General features: G+C 41.7%; 1 protein-coding gene across 3 annotated transcripts in view; it reads right to left on the minus strand.

Annotated features, from left to right (window-relative positions):
* The window catches only part of GNG7 (G protein subunit gamma 7), a 72822-nt gene that overhangs the window by 9604 nt on the left and 42413 nt on the right, over positions 1–20805 (minus strand). Inside the window, exon 1 of one of the 3 annotated variants that reach the window (XM_073685575.1) lies at positions 15029–15156. The exons of the other annotated variants lie outside the window; for them this stretch is intronic. The gene's annotated coding sequence lies outside the window, so the exon portion shown is untranslated. Of the gene's footprint in view, positions 1–15028; positions 15157–20805 lie in introns of those variants that run through there. 3 annotated transcript variants of the gene reach the window in all.

The following is a 20805-nucleotide window of genomic DNA, read 5'->3' on the forward strand; positions in this document are numbered from 1 at the left end:
TAAACTCCTGGAAGAAGGAGATACATGATGGCGTGGTGCTGCTGCCTGCCCAAACAACAGGAAAAGACCAGAGAAGGAGAGGATGCCCGGTTTTAAAAACATGAAAACCTTGGTATCATTTCATCATTCTTTTAGTGCCTTTTCCAATGTAAATGATGGGATTTTAGCCATTTTTATTATTTTTGCTCCAAATCTGTTATGGATTTTGTGCCATTTTAACACTAGCTTTTTCAGTCCTTGTCATTTTTGGTCTTCGCTCGACAACGTGGGCATGGTTTTCATTATTCAATTGTTTTTGGCCAATTCATTTGCGACTTTTCGAAATGTCTCAAAATTTTGGCTCAATGGTACTCCAATACTCTAGTGGAATATCAAATCTGTCTATTTTTTACTTAGTTGAAAACGAATGTGTGGCATTTTAAAGCTTAGCGAAAGAATCGTGCAACATTTTAATGTAAAAAAAGGAGCAAAAAAAAATTCAAAATACCAAATAAAGTGCATCTTTTATTATGTCAAATTTATCAAGCATTGCGTACCATTTTTTTATGAAGTTGGCACCTAGTCCACCAGTGAAAACAGAAAAATTATGCAATTGGTGTGTCAAATGTGTTTCTACTTTTCAGTATCAGTTACATATCACACTGGTATCTGCTCCTTTCATTCCCTGGAGACAGATTCTCCTGCAGATCAGTGGCCTGGAACAGCTCATTTATATAAGAAAAATGTGGATTTCTCTGGATTAAGACATCAGATCACAGATATCAAAGTATTCAACTTCCTTTTACCTGCATGCCCATATAGACAGCTTAGGAGGGACAATCCTACTGATAGATTCCTTTTAATGATGAAAGAACTTCCCAAGACATGCTGGGGCTGGAGCGACAATAACACCTAGAAATAATGAAGCAAGTCACACAAATATGGCATGGTATAATGCCGCCTTGTGTGCCTTCTCTTTTCTAATAATCACAGGAAGTAACTTTTCTCAAGGCGCGCTGGGGCTGAATTCCACTCATAGTTCTCCATGCTATGCACCTCAATTATCAGGTAAATTAATGTCTTGCTGCTACACGTGAGGAGATATTTATATTGTACATGTGCACACACAACAGAATAGCACAGTCATTTTAAAGGGGTTATCTAGTGCATAAAAAATAGATGGTCTATACCAGTGTTTCCCAAACCCCATCCTCACGGCCCCCCAGAGGTCATGGTTTCAGAATCTCCTTAGTATTGCACAGGTGAGAGAATTCCTGATGCCTTGATGATACTTCAATCACCTGTGTAATACCAAGGAGATCCTGGAAACATGACCTGTGGGGGGCCGTGAGGATGGGGTTTGGGAAACAACTGGTCATATTGTTGCTTCTATTTACTAGATAGTGAAGCCAGAAATGGTAATAGAGCACATCTCTTATTGTCCAGCTACCTCTGATAGCTGGCTACACAACCTGCTGTACATTTACATTGGCACGGGGTGGGTGCAGACAGTCGCACACGGCTGAAACTCCGCCTAATTGCCACATGATTTTGTTTCATAGTCATGCACCCATTGACCTGCTGCGCGTGAACAGCAAAGCGGCAACAACATCTAGCAGTACCCTAAAAGAGTATTTTTCTGCACCTTTATACGTAATAATCTTTTCTGATCATATTTTTGCTGCATTTTCCCCTTTATTTAATGCAGATTTCAAGCAGTGTTTCTAATGCACTCTTTTTTTTTTACAGAAAAGCTTTGATTCAGTAATTAAAAATGCAACTGCATTTTTATAAATGCTTTTTCATATGGTTTTTTTTTCCCTTACGCTCCCTATAGAAACCCCTAGAGAGAAAAATGTGCAGTTTAACAGTGGGCAGGAGTTTTCATGAAGGCCCATACACTTTGTTTGTACAGGTAAAGGGGATGTCTGGTCTAAATCAAAAAGTCTACAGTCACTCTACATGACTGTAGATGCAGACTTGTGAATCCTTACTAGTGTTGAGCCACCCCCGTAGTGTTCGGGTTCGGTTCGTCGAACACCGGGATGTTCGAGGAACTGTTCGTCGAACACCTTAGAACACCGTCGAACACCGTTAAAACCAATGGCAGGCAAACAAAAACACATAGAAAACACCTTCAAAAAGCTGACAAACTGCTCAGAAGACACTCTCTTTAAAAAAGCCAGCCGGCAAATTCAGCAGCGGCATACACCGGTACCCGACAATTTAGACAAGAAGGAATAGAGCATCACACATAGATTAGATAGATAGAAACATGTCAGTCACATATATATGAAGTACAGTGACAGTGTTGGTTACTGTACTTGTCATTTAGTGTAAAGGATTTATTAAAAAAAATAATAGTGTTTTCATGCACCGTCTCTTTAAAAAAGCCGGCCGGCAATTCAGCAGCGGTACCCGACAATTTAGAACAGAAAGAATAGAGCTTCACACATAGATTAGATAGATAGAAACATGTCAGTCACACATATAATAAGTACAGTGACAGTGTTGGTTACTGTACTTGTCATTTAGTGTTAAAATAAAGGATTTATTAAAAAAAAAATTGGCGTGGGGTTCCCCGTAATTTTAGTCTCTAGCGGAGGTTAAGCAGACGGCTCGGGCAGATGTTTGAAGCCTGGGAAGGGGGTAATACCCATGGAGCTTCCCAGGCTACTAATATCAGCCCCCAGCTGAATACCTAGCCTTTACTAGCTATTAAAATGGGGGACCCTACCCCCCAAAAAAATGACGTGGGGTCCCCCCTATTTTAATAGCTAGCAAAGGCTAGGCAGACAGCTGGGGGCTGATATTAATAGCTCAGGAAGGGTGCCATGAATATTGGCCCCCTCCCAGGCTAGAAACACCAGCCGTCAGCCGCCCCAGAAATGGCGCATACATAGGATGCGCCAATTCTGGCACTTAGCCTCGCTCTTCCCACTGCCCTGTAGCGGTGGCAGTGGGGTAATAGGGTTGGGGTTGATGTCAGCTTATAATGCCAGCTGACATCAAGCCCAGGTTAGTAAAGGAGAGGTGTCTATAAGACACCCCCATTACTAACCCAATAGTGAAAGTTAAAAAAAAAAAACACAAACACCCAGAATAAAGTCCTTTAATTGAAATAAACACACAATTCTTTATTGTTCTAAATTAAACCATACTTACCGTCACGCCCATTCCAGCTGAAGCCAACGATCTCCTGCAATAAAAGTAAAATAATAAACCAACATCATCCTTACCTTTCGATGGTTCCCAGGACAGCTCCAGCTCTGCTACATCGAGATGACAGGCTGGACCGCAGCAGAACGCTGCCATCCAGCTTGCCATGCCGCAGACACTGAGAAGCGCAGGCTTGCTTGCGCTCCTCAGTGTCAGGCTGTGACGGCATCCAGATGAGCCGAGGTCATGTCCAATGAACCCGGCTCACCTCATGCACGTCACTGACAGCGTGGGAAAATTCTCCTGCACTCAGCGCTTCAGCGTGAGAATTCTCCCACGCTGTCAGTGACGTACATGAGGTGAGCCGAGTTCATTGGACATGACCTCACCTTATGCACGTCACTGACAGCGTGGGAGAATTCTCACGCTGAAGCGCTGAGTGCAGGAGAATTTTCCCACGCTGTCAGTGACGTGCATGAGGTGAGCCGAGTTCATTGGACATGACCTCGGCTCATCTGGATGCAGTCACAGCGAGACACTGAGGAGCGCAAGCAAGCCTGCGCTTCTCAGTGTCTGCGGGATGACAGGCTGGATGGCAGCGTTCTGCTGCGGTCCAGCCTGTCATCTCGATGTAGCAGAGCTGAAGCTGTCGTGGGAACCACGGAAAGGTAAGGATGATGTTGGTTTATTATTTTTCTTTTATTGCAGGAGATCGTTGGCTTCAGCTGGAATGGGCGTGATGGTAAGTATGGTTTAATTTAGAACAATAAAGAATTGTGTGTTTATTTCAATTAAAGGACTTTATTCTGGGTGTTGTGTTTTTTTTAAATACTTTACTAGAAATTCATGGCGGTCATGTCTAATATTGTCGTGACCCCATGAATTTCGGGCTTAGGGCCAGCTGATAATGCCAAGCTGGCCCTAACCCCTTTATTACCCAGTGAGTCACCGCACCAGGGCCATGGATGAGTTGGGTACAGCACCAGAAGATGGCGCTTCTATGAACGCGCCATTTTCCGGGGTGGCTGCGGACTGCAATTTGCAGCGGGGGGGGGGGGCCCACAATCCTATGGATGCGCCATTTCTGGGGCGGCTGACGGCTGGTGTTTCTAGCCTGGGAGGGGGCCGATATTCATGGCACCCTTCCTGGGCTATTAATATCAGCCCCCAGCTGTCTGCCTAGCCTTTGCTAGCTATAAAATTAGGGGGGACCCCACGTCAATTTTTGGGGGGAGGGTCCCCCATTTTAATAGCTAGTAAAGGCTAGGCATTCAGCTGGGGGCTGATATTAGTAGCCTGGGAAGCTCCGTGGGTATTTCCCCTTCCCAGGCTTCAAACATCTGCCCCAGCTGTCTGCTTAACCTCCGCTAGAGCCTAAAATTATGGGGAACCCCACGCCAATTTTTTTTTAAATAAATCCTTTATTTTAACACTAAATGACAAGTACAGTAATCAACACTGTCACTGTACTTCATATATATGTGACTGACATGTTTCTATCTATCTAATCTATGTGTGAAGCTCTATTCTTTCGGTTCTAAATTGTCGGGTACCGGTGTATGCCGCTGCTGAATTGCCGGCTTTTCATGTTTCACTGTGAGCACTGTTCCCATCGATTTGGGCAATCACTGTAATGCCACAACCACCATGGCTGTGGCATTACAGTGAGTGGCAGACAATCCCTGCATGATTGGTGCTCTAAATAGCGCCAGACATGCAGGACACGCTTTTGGTGCACGAACAGTTATCGAACATAACCTCGAACAGCCGAATTTTTTGCAAATCGTTCGGGTTCGTCGAACAACTCGAACACCGCCCAAAACAGCTCGAATTTGAGATTGGCGAACAGTTCTAGTCGAACACCGCTCATCTCTAATCCTTACATCACGTACACTGCATACTTCCGGCCACAATCCAACTAGATTGAGAGAGTACATGTTAAACGAACACGCCGGAAACAATCTGTTTGTCGGTGCCCCCATACACCTTTTTGACTGTCGGCTGATCCAGTCAATATAAGCGAGCTCGAAGGGCATTCGGGTAACCAGGGCTGTGGAGTCAGTAAGCCAAACCTCTGACTCTGACATTTCCATGCCACCGACTACAACTCAGACTCCCTCAGACATGGCTCATGTTTAAGTGATAAATTTACTGTAGCACAGATTCATCTCAGCTAAAAGTCTAGACCCTTAGATCAGGAATAGGACAGACATTTATAGGACATTTCATAACTTTACCAAATTCTTATGAAAAAATATTCCCCACAAACTGCACTGAACTACTGTACCCAATTTATTATATATTTTAGGCGTTGGAGTCGGTTTATTTTATACTGATTCCGACTCCACAGCCCTGAGGGTGACATATGTATGGAGGCCTGTAGACTCTAGACTGAAGCATTGCAACAAACTACTAGACAGCTTTGTGCAGCTGATGTATTTAGCTCAGAGTGCATTGTCCAGACTGGATACAATACAACCACTTCTCCGCTGAGAACAGGAATTTGTTTGCTGCCTGCAAACAAGAGTGTTCTCACTCACTTACAAGAAACAAAGCTGGTAATAAACGTGAGGAATTGAAACATAAGTTGAAGTTTCCAGCAGATTTTTCCCCTTGGTATTCACTTGCTGATAATCTGCAGTATTTTACAGAGCCTGCAATACAGTAGTTTTTAAGACATCTCATGCACATGCTATGAAATACAGTACAGACCAAAAGTTTGGACACACCTTCTCATTTAAAGATTTTTCTGTATTTTCATGACTATGAAAATTCTACATTCACACTGAAGGCATCAAAACTATGAATTAACACATGTGGAATTGTATACTTAACAAAAAAGTGTGAAACAACTGAAAATATGTCTTATATTCTAGGTTCTTCAAAGTAGCCACCTTTTGCTTTGAGGACTGCTTTGCACACTCTTGGCATTCTCTTGATGAGCTTAAAGAGGTAGTCACCGGAAATGGTCTTCCAACAATCTTGAAGGAGTTCCCAGAGATGCTTAGCACTTGTTGGCCCTTTTGCCTTCACTCTGCGGTCCAGCTCACCCCAAACCATCTCGATTGGATTCAGGTCTGGTGACTGTGGAGGCCAGGTCATCTGGCGTAGCACCCCATCACTCTCCTTCTTGGTCAAATAGCCCTTACACAGCCTGGAGGTGTGTTTGGGGTCATTGTCCTTTTGAAAAATAAATGATGGTCCAACTAAACGCAAACCGGATGGAATAGCATGCCGCTGCAAGATGCTGTGGTAGCCATGCTGGTTCAGTATGCCTTCAATTTTGAATAAATCCCCAACAGTGTCACCAGCAAAGCACCCCCACACCATCACACCTCCTCCATGCTTCACGGTGGGAACCAGGCATGTAGAGTCCATCCATTCACCTTTTCTGCGTCTCACAAAGACACGGTGGTTGGAACCAAAGATCTCAAATTTGGACTCATCAGACCAAAGCACAGATTTCCACTGGTCTAATGTCCATTCCTTGTGTTCTTTAGCCCAAACAAGTCTCTTCTGCTTGTTGCCTGTCCTTAGCAGTGGTTTCCTAGCAGCTATTTTACCATGAAGGCCTGCTGCACAAAGTCTCCTCTTAACAGTTGTTGTAGAGATGTGTCTGCTGCTAGAACTCTGTGTGGCATTGACCTGGTCTCTAATCTGAGCTGCTGTTAACCTGCGATTTCTGAGGCTGGTGACTCGGATAAACTTATCCTCAGAAGCAGAGGTGACTCTTGGTCTTCCTTTCCTGGGGCGGTCCTCATGTGAGCCAGTTTCTTTGTAGCGCTTGATGGTTTTTGCAACTGCACTTGGGGACACTTTCAAAGTTTCCCAATTTTTTGGACTGACTGACCTTCATTTCTTAAAGTAATGATGGCCGCTCATTTTTCTTTACTTAGCTGCTTTTTACTTGCCATAATACAAATTCTAACAGTCTATTCAGTAGGACTATTAGCTGTGTATCCACCAGACTTCTGCACAACACAACTGATGGTCCCAACCCCATTTATAAGGCAAGAAATCCCACTTATTAAACCTGACAGGGCACACCTGTGAAGTGAAAACCATTTCCGGTGACTACCTCTTGAAGCTCATCAAGAGAATGCCAAGAGTGTGCAAAGCAGTCATCAAAGCAAAAGGTGGCTACTTTGAAGAACCTAGAATATAAGACATATTTTCAGTTGTTTCACACTTTTTTGTTAAGTATATAATTCCACATGTGTTAATTCATAGTTTTGATGCCTTCAGTGTGAATGTACAATTTTCATAGTCATGAAAATACAGAAAAATCTTTAAATGAGAAGGTGTGTCCAAACTTTTGGTCTGTACTGTATATCCGCAGCGTAAACTGACAGGAGCTATGGGGTTAGATTCTGTGAGGGCTCTCCGGTGTCAGCACCGGGAACGGCAGTCACGTCACTGCTAGTATGTGATATGTTTACTCCCTGCCAAAATCTTACTAGCCTGTTTCCGGCCTCGCGCAATACACTTGCATTAAGTGCGCTGGAATCAGTCTAATCGGATTGTGGCCGGGAGTATGCCATTAGCACAATGTGAGTATTCACAAGTCACATAGAGTGACTGCAGACTTGTTGTTTTAGACGGGACAACCCCTTTAAATGCAGATTTTCTGCACAAAAGAATGCAGCAGAAAAAAAATCTACAGTAATTACGCTACATGTGAACGTGGCCTAAAAGTTCTAATTGTGAATAGGTCTGCACTCTGTCCTCCTGGAAAGAATTCTTTATTATTTAATCCGTGCTTAGCCTCAGTTAAAACAGATGAACACTGACGCGTTTCGGAAATGAATTCCTTATAAATAAAGTTCATCTCCCGATAGATGGGCTTTCAGTGCAGGCACCGGGCAGCTTTGGAACACTGTTAACCTGCAGATTAACCCCATATTTTCACGTTAATAGTGCTTGGGGACGTGACAGGTTCCCGTTAACTTGAATGGGTTACAGCTGCACTATCTTGCATACTTGCTACAAAGTGCAACATGGGCTAATTTAAACCCCATGTAAATAATGAAGAGGTCACAAAACTCACCCCAGGAGATGAACTTTATTCCTCTCAGCAGCCTCCGACTTTTAGTCATAGTGGTGCAACTTCACTCACCATTCAGTACACAGTGGCTGTAACCATACCCCAGAACTGACTGACAGCCAGCTCAACAGTGTATGAATGCTGAGCCGGATGTCAGTCTGTGCCAGCGCGTGATTACAACAGTCGCTCACTATGCCCAGAGTGGTGACTGAAGCCGCACCTCTATGACTGAAAGATGGAGGAATGAAGTACATTTCCTCCCAGTAGCTGGGCCTTCAGTGCGGCGACCGGGCAGCTTTAGAATGCTATTAACCTGCAGATTAACACCATATTTACAGGTTAATATCTTTTGGGGACATGAGAGGTTCCCTTTAAAGAAGCCCTTCCATGACTTTTTTTATTTCAATAAAGGGGTATTCCCATCTCCAAGATCCTATCCCAATATGTAGTAGGTGTAATAATAATAATATCAGCAAATACCTCCAATTAGAAATGTAGTATAGTATTTCTGATTCGCTATGTCGCTTACCCCATGTGCAGGGCATTGCAGTAGGTTAGGTATCCATGGTTACAACCACTAACAACTGTCACTATGTGAGCGGCTGTAACCATGGATACCTAAGCTACTGCAATGACCTGCACATGACGTAAGTGACAAAGCAAATCAGAAGCGCTATACTAAATTTTTAGTTGGAGGTATTTGCTAATATTACTACACATGCTATATATTGGCATAGGATCTTGGAGATGGGAATACCCCTTTAAGCCCTTCACCCCCGAAGCCTGTTTTCATCTTCCTGACCAGGCCAATTTTACAATTCTGACCACTGTCACTTTCTGGTAATAACTCTGAAATGCTTCAAAGGATCCCACCAATTTGGAGACTGTTTTCTCATGACATATTGTACTTCATGATAGTGGTAAAATTTGTTCGATATTTTTTGCGTTTATTTGTGAAAATATCGTAAATTTGTAGAAAATTTGGAAAATTTTGCAATTTTAAAACTTTTCATTTTTATGCCCTTAAACCAGAGAGTCCTGTCACACAAAATAGTTAATAAATAACATTTCCCACATGTCTACTTCACATCAGCACAATTTTTGAAACATGATTTTTTTTGTTAGGGGCCTAGTGCTGCTCGACACCGGGTCCCTCTCTCTCCAGCACGCAGTTATTCTGATAGCAAAAGCTGGGGAGAGAGCGGTGCGCAGAGTGCTGCCACGGAAATAGTGGGCATGTCATGCAGGAAGACAGACGCCACCAATGAACACTTTCCCAGCCAGACTGGTGAGCGCTCACTGGCTGCAGTCTCTGTCCTCCTGCATGGCGTGTCCCAATGGTGAGTGTTCACCTGTAGTCAGGGGGCTTGGGCTGCACAAAACACTGGGGGCAGTAGTGGAGGAAGAGCAGGACTTACAGTGCGTCTCCTGTTCCCTCCACTGTTACGTTCCCAGCAGCAGCATCCTGTCACAGAGTAGAGGTCGGAAGAGGAGAGCTAACAGCAGGGGACAGCAGGGGCAGCAAGGAGCTGACATCAGCCCTCTCTGCTGTGCCCCCATCACCCCACAGTTGGTTAAGCAGCACTTTTCAGCAGAGCTTCTCCACAGCTGATATAGAAGATTAGATATGTATGTATGTGTATGAGTATATATATATGTGTGTATAAATTAGTGTATATCTGTGTGTGTATGTATGCATGTGTCTCTGTATCTATGTGTATATGTATGAGTGTATATATGTGTTTGAGTGTGTATCAGTGTGTGCGTATGTATGTGTGTAGCTATGTGTATATGATTGTATATATCTGTGTGTGCATCTGTAGCTGTGTATGTACAAGTGTATATGTATTTGTGTATGTGTGTATCTATGTATGTGTGTGTATGTAGGAGTGTGAACATATTTGTTTTTGATTCACGTTTGATATTGTAAAGAATAGGAAAATCAACCAGGCTCCATTAAAACCATTATTCTCCAAATAATCATGTTATCTCCGATCCATAGGATCCGACCACTGGGCCCCCCAGAGATTCTGAGAACAGGACTCTGTAGCTCAGCCATGAATGGATTGGAGGGGTGCATACATGGCCTCTGTTCAGCGTATTCGCTATGATGCATACATTATCATCACTGTCCCCATTGGGGCTCACAATTTAAATTCCCTATCAGTATGTATTTGGATCTAACATTAATTTGCAAAACCTGGATACGCTCTGCAAGGAATGCTCACATGTATCAGACTCTATAGGTTACAGATACTCATTTCACATGGAGATGTTATTAGTAGTCACTTGATGTCTGTTTCTAATTCCAACACATTGCAATAGATGAGTCAGGTCAGCGGTATGTACAGCCTTTCACAGCAGTTTCACCTGCAGGACTGTAAGCAATAATTACAACCAAATATTCCTAATGATAGAAAACATGGGAAGAATTCACTTACTTTAAATGGGTAATAAAATATATTTCACCTCTAATAATAAACATATAAGTACATTACACAGCATTTATTTATAGGGATATTCCCATCTCCAAGATCCTATCCCAATATGTAGTAGGTGTAATAATAATATTAGCAAATATCTCCAATTAGAAATGAAGTATAGTTCTGCCGATTAGCTATGTTGCTTACCCCATGTGCAGGCCATTACAGTTGCTTTAGTTTCCATGGTTACGACCATTAATAGCTAACTCTCACCATGTGAGTGGCCGTAACCACGGATATATAAGCTACTGCAATGCCCTGCACGTGCAGTAAAGGACTTAGCTTATCAGAAAAACTGTACTACATTTCTAGTTGGAGGTATTTGCTAATAATATTATTATTACACCTACTACATATTGGAGTAGTGTCACACAAGGTGTGGGAAAGACTAAGTGCATTACGAAGGGATGAGGGGAAGGGAGCCCAGACACTAGGGAAAGGGGGAGTGGAGACCTCCTAGGCTGATCTGATATCACCCTGTCTCCCCTATCGTCCCTACATTGGTTCCTCATCAATCGCCACACAGGAACCTAAAACCCTGTATTTACCTAGAGATAGGCCCGGGCAAGGGAAGGGGGAATGAGCACCAGTCAGTCCCCACTAACAACTAAACACAACAAGGAAGACAGACACGGGGGAAAGTAACTTAGCTTGAGCCGACTTCGGAGAGATTACACACACGTGCTCTTAGCACCCGAGAAGAAGTAAGCAGACTGCACTAGCTCCAAGCTTTCACAAGGAAACATGTGAATATCACCGGCGCCTCCCTATTGCAAAGTGAAAGTATTTAAACACCCAGGTCAGGGTGTTAATCAGTAAGAAGAAGATAGCCGCTGGGTCCTAGGGTAAGACAGATCTAAGAAGATGTCTGTAATGCCAAACAAACATATCCCGCAACCAACTGCAGGGCGACTGACACAGCCGTGACAAATAGGATATTGGAGATGGGAATACCCCTTTAAATATAACTTTTGTAAACTGCAGCAGCTCTTGTAGACTATGTGCACATGTAGCGTTTTTGATGCGTTTTCACGGCGGTTTTCCCGCCATGGAAACACTGTAAAAATGCTTGTTAATAGGTCTGCCATGCAAGGTGGATGGTAGAAATTGCTTGTATTGTGCGGTCAGCCATCAATGTTGAAAAAAAAAAAAAATAGGACAGTGATTTCTGATGTCACAGCTGTAGAAGTGACCCAGATCGTCGTGGGACACTCGTTGGCGGTACGTGGACTGAGTCTTTGACGACGGACAGGTGAGGAATATGGTTGTTTGTTATTTTACGTTTTTTTCAGGTGATCAATGGAGGTGGTACAATAAAAAAAAAATTAAAACCGTGTGTTTTATTTCATTAAAATACTTTATTCTGGCTGTGTTTTTATTGAAAAGGCGGCGACCATTTTACAACACAGTTAGTAAAGGGGGCGTCTTATAGACATCCTCCATTACTAACCTGGGCTTCACGTCAGCTGCTAATATAAGGCTGACGTGAACCCCAACCCTATTACCCCACTCGCCACCGCTACAGGGCAGTGGGAAGAGCGAGGCTAAGCGCCAGATTTGGCGCATCTTATGGATACGCCATTTCTGGGACTGCTGAGGGGTGATATTAATAGCCACGGAGGGGGCTAGTATCCATGGCCCCTTCCCAGGCTACTAATATCAGCCCGCAGCTGTCTGTTTAGCCTTTACTGGTTAGATTTTATAGGGGGACCCCACGTCAATTTTTTTCTGTTATCCCCCTGTAATCTAGCCAGTAAAGGCTAAACAAACAGCTGTGGGCTTATATTAATAGCCAGGGAACATTGTTGGCTAATGGCCCCTTCCGCAGCTGCTAATATCAGCCCCCAGCTGGTTATAAAAAGGACGCGGAAGCCCATGCAATTTATTATTATTTTTTTTAATTTTAGGCTCTGTGCCCATAATTCAGACGCAGCAGCGCTTTGGGCGAGCTCCTTTCGAACAAGCGGTCCTATGTGCAAATGTAACATCACCTAGAATAAAGTTTTGAGTTGAAAACTGTTTGATTTCAGTTTGTAATAACCTGCTAATGCTTATAATTTCAAAAATGACCATTTTTTTTTCTTTATTAAAATGAAAAGGTTGAAAACTCTGCTGTGCATAATAATTTGGAACATGCATATTGAGTGCAGGTTGAGTGTTTTATTTTTTTAAAAATATACTGTTATCATAGGCAGTTTGTACAAAAACCTTTCAATTGTACTCTAATAGTTATTTGACTGGAAAATTACAATGACTGCAATTCATATAGGTAATTTGGGAAAATCTGAGAAAATATTATTTGCATAATAAATTGGAACACAGTGTACTCACCCCAGTTCTGATGCTAATCCGAGGTTTAAGCAATGTCCCACCAAATAACTTTATTTGGCTCCAAAAAGCATTCATTGATGTACAAAAACGCTTCAAAAAACGCATGTAAAAACGTGTCAAAAACGCATGTAAAATCCGCATGCGTTTTTTTTCTGCCAAGGAGATGCAGAAACGCTCAGGAAATTTCTGCTTCAAATACGCATCGTGCGCACATAACCTTAAAGTGGGTCATATGATTTTGAGAAACTAAAAAGCCAGATCTTAGGACAGCTCATGGACAAAGTTCTGGTACATCTGAGCTGGACTGCACAACAAGGATACGTCCACACGGATTGTATTTTCTGTGGGAAAAATCCATGATAAATTCTCAGCATAAGCTATGAGGAATTTATAGTGCATTTGTCATGAATTTCACAGTATTCATTGCAATGGGTGACGACTGCAGTGAAAATCTGCAGCATAAATAAGACATGCTGGAGTTGTGCATGCCTGCGGCAACTCTATTCTGTGTCTGGGGGACTGCAGGAAGTAAAAATGAGCTGTAGTTCTTCGCTTTCTTCACCAGTCTCAGAGACTTTAGATATAGCAGCAACTGTACTTGCAGGGATAATGGGGCATACAAGTGGACCGCTCTGGAAAACGCTGGCATTTCAACCTTGGGACTCCCATTAATCTAGCAATTACCATCGAGTGATAACTTGTAATAACTGGAATATCCCTTTAAAATCCTGCTCATTCTCTTTAATGGGTGCTATCTAAGGCTCTGTGCCCATGATACAGACATAGCAGCGATTTGGACACAGCATATTTTTGCTGCGTCCAAAACGTTGTGTTCTATAGAACACAGGTAAATCCACATGTGTTCACTGAACCATGCAGATTTACCGCATTCAATACATTATAGTGGTCACATTTCTGTTGTGGAGAATAGCGACTCCGCAAGTGAATTTGACATGCTGTGGTCCTGAAAGACGCACCGCATGTCAGTGTCCGTGGATGATCTGCAGCCTCAGATGCACATATAGTGGATATGGGATGTCTACAAATCCCATCCACTATGCTGTAACATCTGGCCGCTGCATTTCCTGATCATGGGCACATACCTTAATATTACATTTTCCTTGCACTACAAATAACAGTAAATCGCTGGGGTTGACTCTATTTTAATAGGCCATTAACTGGCCTTATTAGGTCATGAAAATGACACTGCATGTTTTTTCTGGCTGTTAGTCAAGCAGTAAGGCCACATTCACATATTCAGTATTGGGTCAGTATTTTATCTCAGTATGTGTAAGCCAAAACCAGGAGTGGGTGATAAATCCAGAAGTGGTGACGTGTTTCTATTATACTTTTCCTCTGATTGCTCCACTCCTGGTTTTAGCTTTCAGATACTGATGTAAAATACTGACCACATACTGATAGTGTGAACGTGGCCTTATGTGCACTCTTTGGCGGAAAAGTAGCTCAATAAGCCATGGGTTCACCAATAACACTGCTCTAGTCACCATAGGGTAAAATAAGTCTTTGGTTTAGCAATTTTGGCATATTGGTTCTGTACACACACCAAGTTTTTGAAAATATTGTGGTTTTCATACCAAAGAATAGATAAGCAACATGACAAATAGAATTTGAACTTCCATTCTGCAAATATGTAAACGCCTATTTGTTGCTAAACAGCTGAAAAGTCAGCTTTCCGGAAAGTCCAACAGACAGTGTCCGAGCTGCATATGTTGTCCTATAGATATACAGCTAAAAGGAAATGACTGCACACCTATAGCACTCATATGCCCTGTGCTTTTCCTCTAATAACAGATCACTACTTACATTTAGTATGACTCCAGAATACACTGGCCTTTATCTCCAGGGCAGAAATAATCATCCTCCGGTCATGGTCACTGCACCATGAATCATTCATGAACACTATTTAAATATGGTAACTAAAAATAGGCTCAAACATCCCTATATTAAGCTCTGCTGCACCCCACAGAAGATATAGGTCATCTGGGAAGAAAGCATGAGACAAAGGACTGACCTTGTATTACAGTATGTTTGTCGACTGATGTCTCTTAACATTTGCCCACGTTTCAGCCACAGGCAGCAAATAGTAGAGAAGACTGATTTCCCGGATTTCAGCCTGTTTTGGTGACATCATAGTCATGTGAGTTTGTGTAACAAGCGAGAACCAGTGTACTGGAGAGTCAGGCTAAATAGAGTCACCATTGTTTATTGGGTAATTACGGAGCCTAGACTTGGACTGCAGCGAGGAGCATCAGCACGAGTGGGTGGAGGGAATCAGTGATCTTCAGCCCTTTACAGTAATGGTCATCCTTCCTTCCTGGCACATCCATGTTGATTTTATATAAATATATTATGAAGTAAAGTGAGAATATGGTCACTATACACTATCTTTCTCTGAGTCTTAAAGGGAATCTGTCAGCAGGTTTTTGCCATTTAATCGGAGTGTACACAGGAACCTGCCAGTCAGAGGGGGTTATATACAGGCCAAATAGTTAGCTCTGTATATATAATAAATAAGGATTCTATGAAAACTACACCAAGAAACCCACTTAGTATTATGTCACTGGAATCAGGCTGTCTTGCCCTGTTTTACTCTTCTCAGATTATATAGCACAAACCTGTTGACAGATTCCCTTTAAAGGGTTTGCACCAACATGTCAAGTTATTCCCACATATGGGAAAGGGCAATACTTCCTGACTACTGGGGGCCCAAATGTTAGGTCCCCTGCACCTCCGCTCTATTAAACTTCAATAGAAGTGCAGAATATAGCCAAAAACAGTGCTCGGATATCACTGGCAATCCTATTGAGAATGATGGGGGTCCCAGGGGTTGGACCCCCACTGATAACTTCAAATCTTGGTACAAACTCTTTTAAAGCGCACCTGTCAGCAGGATTGTGGTCTGTAAACTACACACACTGTCAGGTGGGCGTTGTTACACTGATTACGTGCTGTTACGCACGTGCTCCGGGACGGCCTGTGGGCGGGGGCTTTCCTTGGTGCCCTGTTCTCATATTCATCCTTATGGGCTTAAATGACAGGTCACTGATCCTTCAGTCACCTGCCTCCTACTTTAAATACTGCGCTTGCGCAGTTCATATTGTGATCTTACCGAAAATGCGCTGTAGCCATTTTGCTGGAGCCAATTTTTTTAAATTTTTTTTTGCCTCAACAAAATGGCCGCGATGCAAGCAATAGCTGCTACTTCACATGCATGGGCACCAGCACGTTTTTGTTGGAGCAAAAAAAAATTTTTTAGCTCCAGCAAAATGGCCGCAACACGCGCGCAGTAGCATTTAACAGCAAGCAATAGCTGGCGTTAAAAACTTTTTAAAAAAAGACCACAACGCAAACGCAGTATTTAAAGTAGGAGGCAGGTGACTGAAGGATCAGTGACCTGTCATTTAAGCCACAATGATGAAGATAATGCCAGAGCATCAAAGAAAGCCCCTGCCACAGGCCGCCCCGGAGCACGAGACTCGAATGATCTCCAAACTGCAAATAAAAATTAAACATCAATGACAAGAAGGATTTCATCAACCCAGGTTTGATGACAGGTTCGCTTTAAGATCCATATATCTGAATTGGATTGGTAAAAGTACATGAATGCGCTGCCGAAACAACCTTGCTAACTTCTACAGCAAACCTGCCATATGTAACATACTATCTGCACGGTTAGAAAACTTCTGACATGCCAGCTAAAATGAAGGGGCAAAAGCGCTCAGCCGAGAAGTGGTCTCTTCTGATGACTTTCTACTCAGACTGCCTTAAGTCTTATCTGAGAACAAGACTGGCTTAGCATTTCACTCTAGTACTAAGTGGGGGTCTCAATACCTAGTCTCCAATCTATTAGTAATCTAAAAGCCCTTTTAGACTAACTGATAATAGTCGAATGAACGCTCATTCCCTATTACTAACCCATGTAAACATGCCGGCAATCACCCAGCAAACAAGCAAAATGCTTGTTCATCGGGTGATTTCATTTTTATACGGGAATAGAAATCATAGTTATCAGAAGCACATTGCCCCATGTAAACAGGTGTTGTGCTGTATAACATGCATTTGTACAACCCCTGGCAAAAATTATGGAATCACCGGGCTCGGAGGATGTTCATTCAGTTGTTTAATGTTGTTGGAAAAAGCAGATCACAGACATGGCACAAAACTAAAGTCATTTCAAATGGCAACTTTATGGCTTTAAGAAACACTAAAAGAAATCAAGAAAAAAAATTTGGTACTCAGTAAGGGTAATTTTTTTTCAGATTTTTTCAATTCTGAGGAAAAAATTATGGAATCACCCTGTAAATTTTCATTTCCAAAACTAACACCTGCATCAAATTAGATCTACTCGTAAGTCTGCGTCTAAAAAGGAGTGATCACACCTTGGAGAGCTGTTTCACCAAGTGGACTGACATGAATCATGGCTCCAACAAGAGAGATGTCAATTGAAACAAAGGAGAGGATTATCAAACTCTTAAAAGAAGGTAAATCATCACGCAATGTTTCAAAAGATGTTGGTTGTTCACAGTATGCTGTGTCTAAAATCTGGACCAAATACAAACAACATGGGAAGGTTGTTAAAGGCAAACATAATGGTAGACCAAGGAAGACATCAAAGAGTCAAGACTGGAAACTTAAAGCAATATGTCTCCAAAACAGGAAATGCACAAAAAAAAAAATGAGGAACGAATGGGAGGAAACTGGAGTCAATGTCTGTGACCGAACTGCAAGAAATGGGATTTACATACAGAAAAGCTAAACATAAGCCATCATTAACACCTAAACAGAAAAAAACAAGGTTACAATGGGCTAAGGAAAAGCAATAGTGGACTGTGGATGACTGGATGAAAGTCATATTCAGTGATGAATCGCGAATCTGCATTGGGCAAGGTGATGATGCTGGAACTTTTGTTTGGTGCCGTTCCAATGAGATTTATAAAGATGACTGCATGAAGAGAACATGCAAATTTCCACAGTCATTGATGATATGGGGCTGCATGTCAGGTAAAGGCACTGGGGAGATGGCTGTCATTACATCTTCAATAAATGCCCAAGTTTACATTGATATTTTGGACAGTTTTCTTATCCCATCAATTGAAAGGATGTTTGGGGATGATGACATCATTTTTCAAGATGATAATGCATCCTGCCATAGAGCAAAAACTGTGAAAACATTCCTTGAAAGAAGACACATAAGGTCAATGTCATGGCCTGCAAATAGTCCGAATCTCAATCCAATTGAAAATCTTTGGTGAAGAAAATGGTCCATGACAAGGCTCCAACCTGCAAAGCTGATCTGGCAACAGCAATCAGAGAAAGTTGGAGCCAGATTGATGAAGAGTACTGTTTGTCACTCATTAAGTCCATGCCTCAGAGACTGCAAGCTGTTATTAAAGCCATAGGTGGTGCAACAAAATACTAGTGATATATTGGAGTGTTCTTTTGTGTATTTGTTTTTCATGATTCCAGAATTTTTGCCTCAGAATTGAGTGATTCCATATTTTTTTTCCCTCTGCTTGGTCTGAAAAAAAATACCCTGACTGATTACCACATTTTTAATCTTGATTTCTTTTAGTGTTTCTTAAAGCCCTAAAGTTGCCATTTGAAATGACTTTAGTTTTGTGCCATGTCTGTGATCTGCTTTTTTTCAACAACATTAAACAACTGAATGAACATCCTCCAAGCCCAGAGAGACATCATTTTTGTCAGGGGTTGTACATCATATGTGGAGATGGTGAATGTATCATTTGTGCCAAAAAGTTTTTGCATTATGTTACGCCCATAATATTTTTGTAAAATACGTTACCCGCGGATCTCCTAGGAGGCTCGTTTGACATGGATATGCCTAATGAGCCCTTCAGCCAATCAGCGCATGCAAATGTGCTGCAGTTTTCACACTTCCTTCAGACATCTGAGATTCAGCTGTAGGGAATGTGAGAACCACAGCACGTTAGTAATCGCCAATTGGCTGCAGTGCTCTTGTAGCACAATAATGTAGACTAAGTTTGCATGTTGTGGATTTAAACAGTAAATGACTTTGGAACTTATGTTATATATATTATATGTCCTTAAAGGGAAGCTGTCAGCAGGTTTTTACCACCTATTTTGAAAGCAGCACAATGTTTGGACAGAGATCATGATTCCAGTGATGTGTCACTTACTAAGCTGTTTGTTGAAGTTTAAATAAAATCAGTGTTTTATCAGCAGGAGATGATTATTAGTGGACTAGTTGTCATCCCATGGCGTAACCTGCCCCCACCACTGGTACACAGATTAGCACCTTTCAGCTTATGGATAGTCATAGAATCATAGAATGGTAGAGTTGGAAGGGACCTCCTGGGTCATCTGGTCCAACCCCCTGCTCAAAGCAGGATTCACTAGTATAGTATAGTATACACAGAAAGCTGACAATCCGTGTTGTGGGTGGGGTTATTCAGAGCTCAGCATTCACAGAACTCCAGTTGGGAAAACAGTGATTTTTATCAAAATTGCACCAAGCAGACCAGTAAGTGATATATCACTGGAATCGGAGTCTATACCCATACATAATACTGCTCTCAGATTACATAGCTAATATGTTTTATACATACCGGTGCATCTCACTAAATTAGAAGATCATCAAAAAGTTAATGTATTTCAGTTCTTCAATACAAAAAGTGAAACTCCTATATTATATAGAGTCATTACAAACAGAGTGATCTATTTCAAGTCTTTATTTCTGTTAATGCTGATGATTATGGCTTACAGCCAATGAAAACACAAAAGTCATTATCTCAGTAAATTAGAATAATTAACAAAAACCACCTGCAAAGGCTTCCTAAGCGTTTAAAAAGGTCCCTTAGTCTGTTTCAGTAAGCTCCACAATCATGGGGAAGACGGCTGACTTGACAGAAGGCATCACAAAATCAACAAAAAAAGAAAAAAATATTTAATCCAATAAATACATTTATTTATGCAAAAACAAAAATAAACAAAAAAAGTACACATATTTGGTATCACCACGTTCAGAATGGACAGACCTATAAAACTGTCCCACTAGTTAACCTCTTCAGTGAACACTGTAAAAAAAAAAAAAAAAAAAAAAGGCAAAAAGCTATGCTTTATCATCATGCCACCAAACAAAAAAATGAATATAAGTCAAATGTTATCTCTGAAAACTTAATCTTGTCCTGCAAAAAACAAGCCGCCATACAGCTCCATCAGCGGAAAAATATCGAAGTTATAGCTCTCAGAATAAAGCAATGCAAAAATAAATTATCTTTGTTATAAAAGTTTTTATTGTATAAAAGGTACAAAACATAAAACTGTATGAATGTGTTAACGCTCTAATCGTACTGACCCGAAAAATAAATCTGCCTTATCAATTTTACCACACCCGGAACGGCATAAAAAAATCCTGAATTGTTGGTTTTTGTTCATACTACCTCCCAAAAATCGTAATAGAAAGTGATTAAAAGATGTAATTTGCCTGAAAATGGTTGAAATAAAAAGGTCAACTAGTCCCGCAAAAAGACAAGCCCCCACATGACTCTGTTGTCCGAAATATGAAAAAAATGATAGCTATCAAAATATGGGGATGCGCAATAAAAAGTGTCTTTTAGTGTGTGACAGATGCCAAACATAAAAACACAATATAAATCTGGTATCGCTGTGATTGCACCGACCCGAAGAATAAAGTTGTCTAATCACTTATACCGCACGAGGAACAGCGTAAAAAATAAATAAAACCAATTCTTAACCTGCCGTTTTGTTCATTCTGCCTCTCAAAGATCGCAGTAAGGCTCGGTGCAC

This window comes from Phyllobates terribilis, unplaced genomic scaffold (genome assembly GCF_046119375.1).
Source record: "Phyllobates terribilis strain yellow unplaced genomic scaffold, ASM4611937v1 Scaffold_1__5_contigs__length_1240528914, whole genome shotgun sequence".
In the NCBI taxonomy this organism is placed as follows: Eukaryota; Metazoa; Chordata; class Amphibia; order Anura; family Dendrobatidae; genus Phyllobates; species Phyllobates terribilis.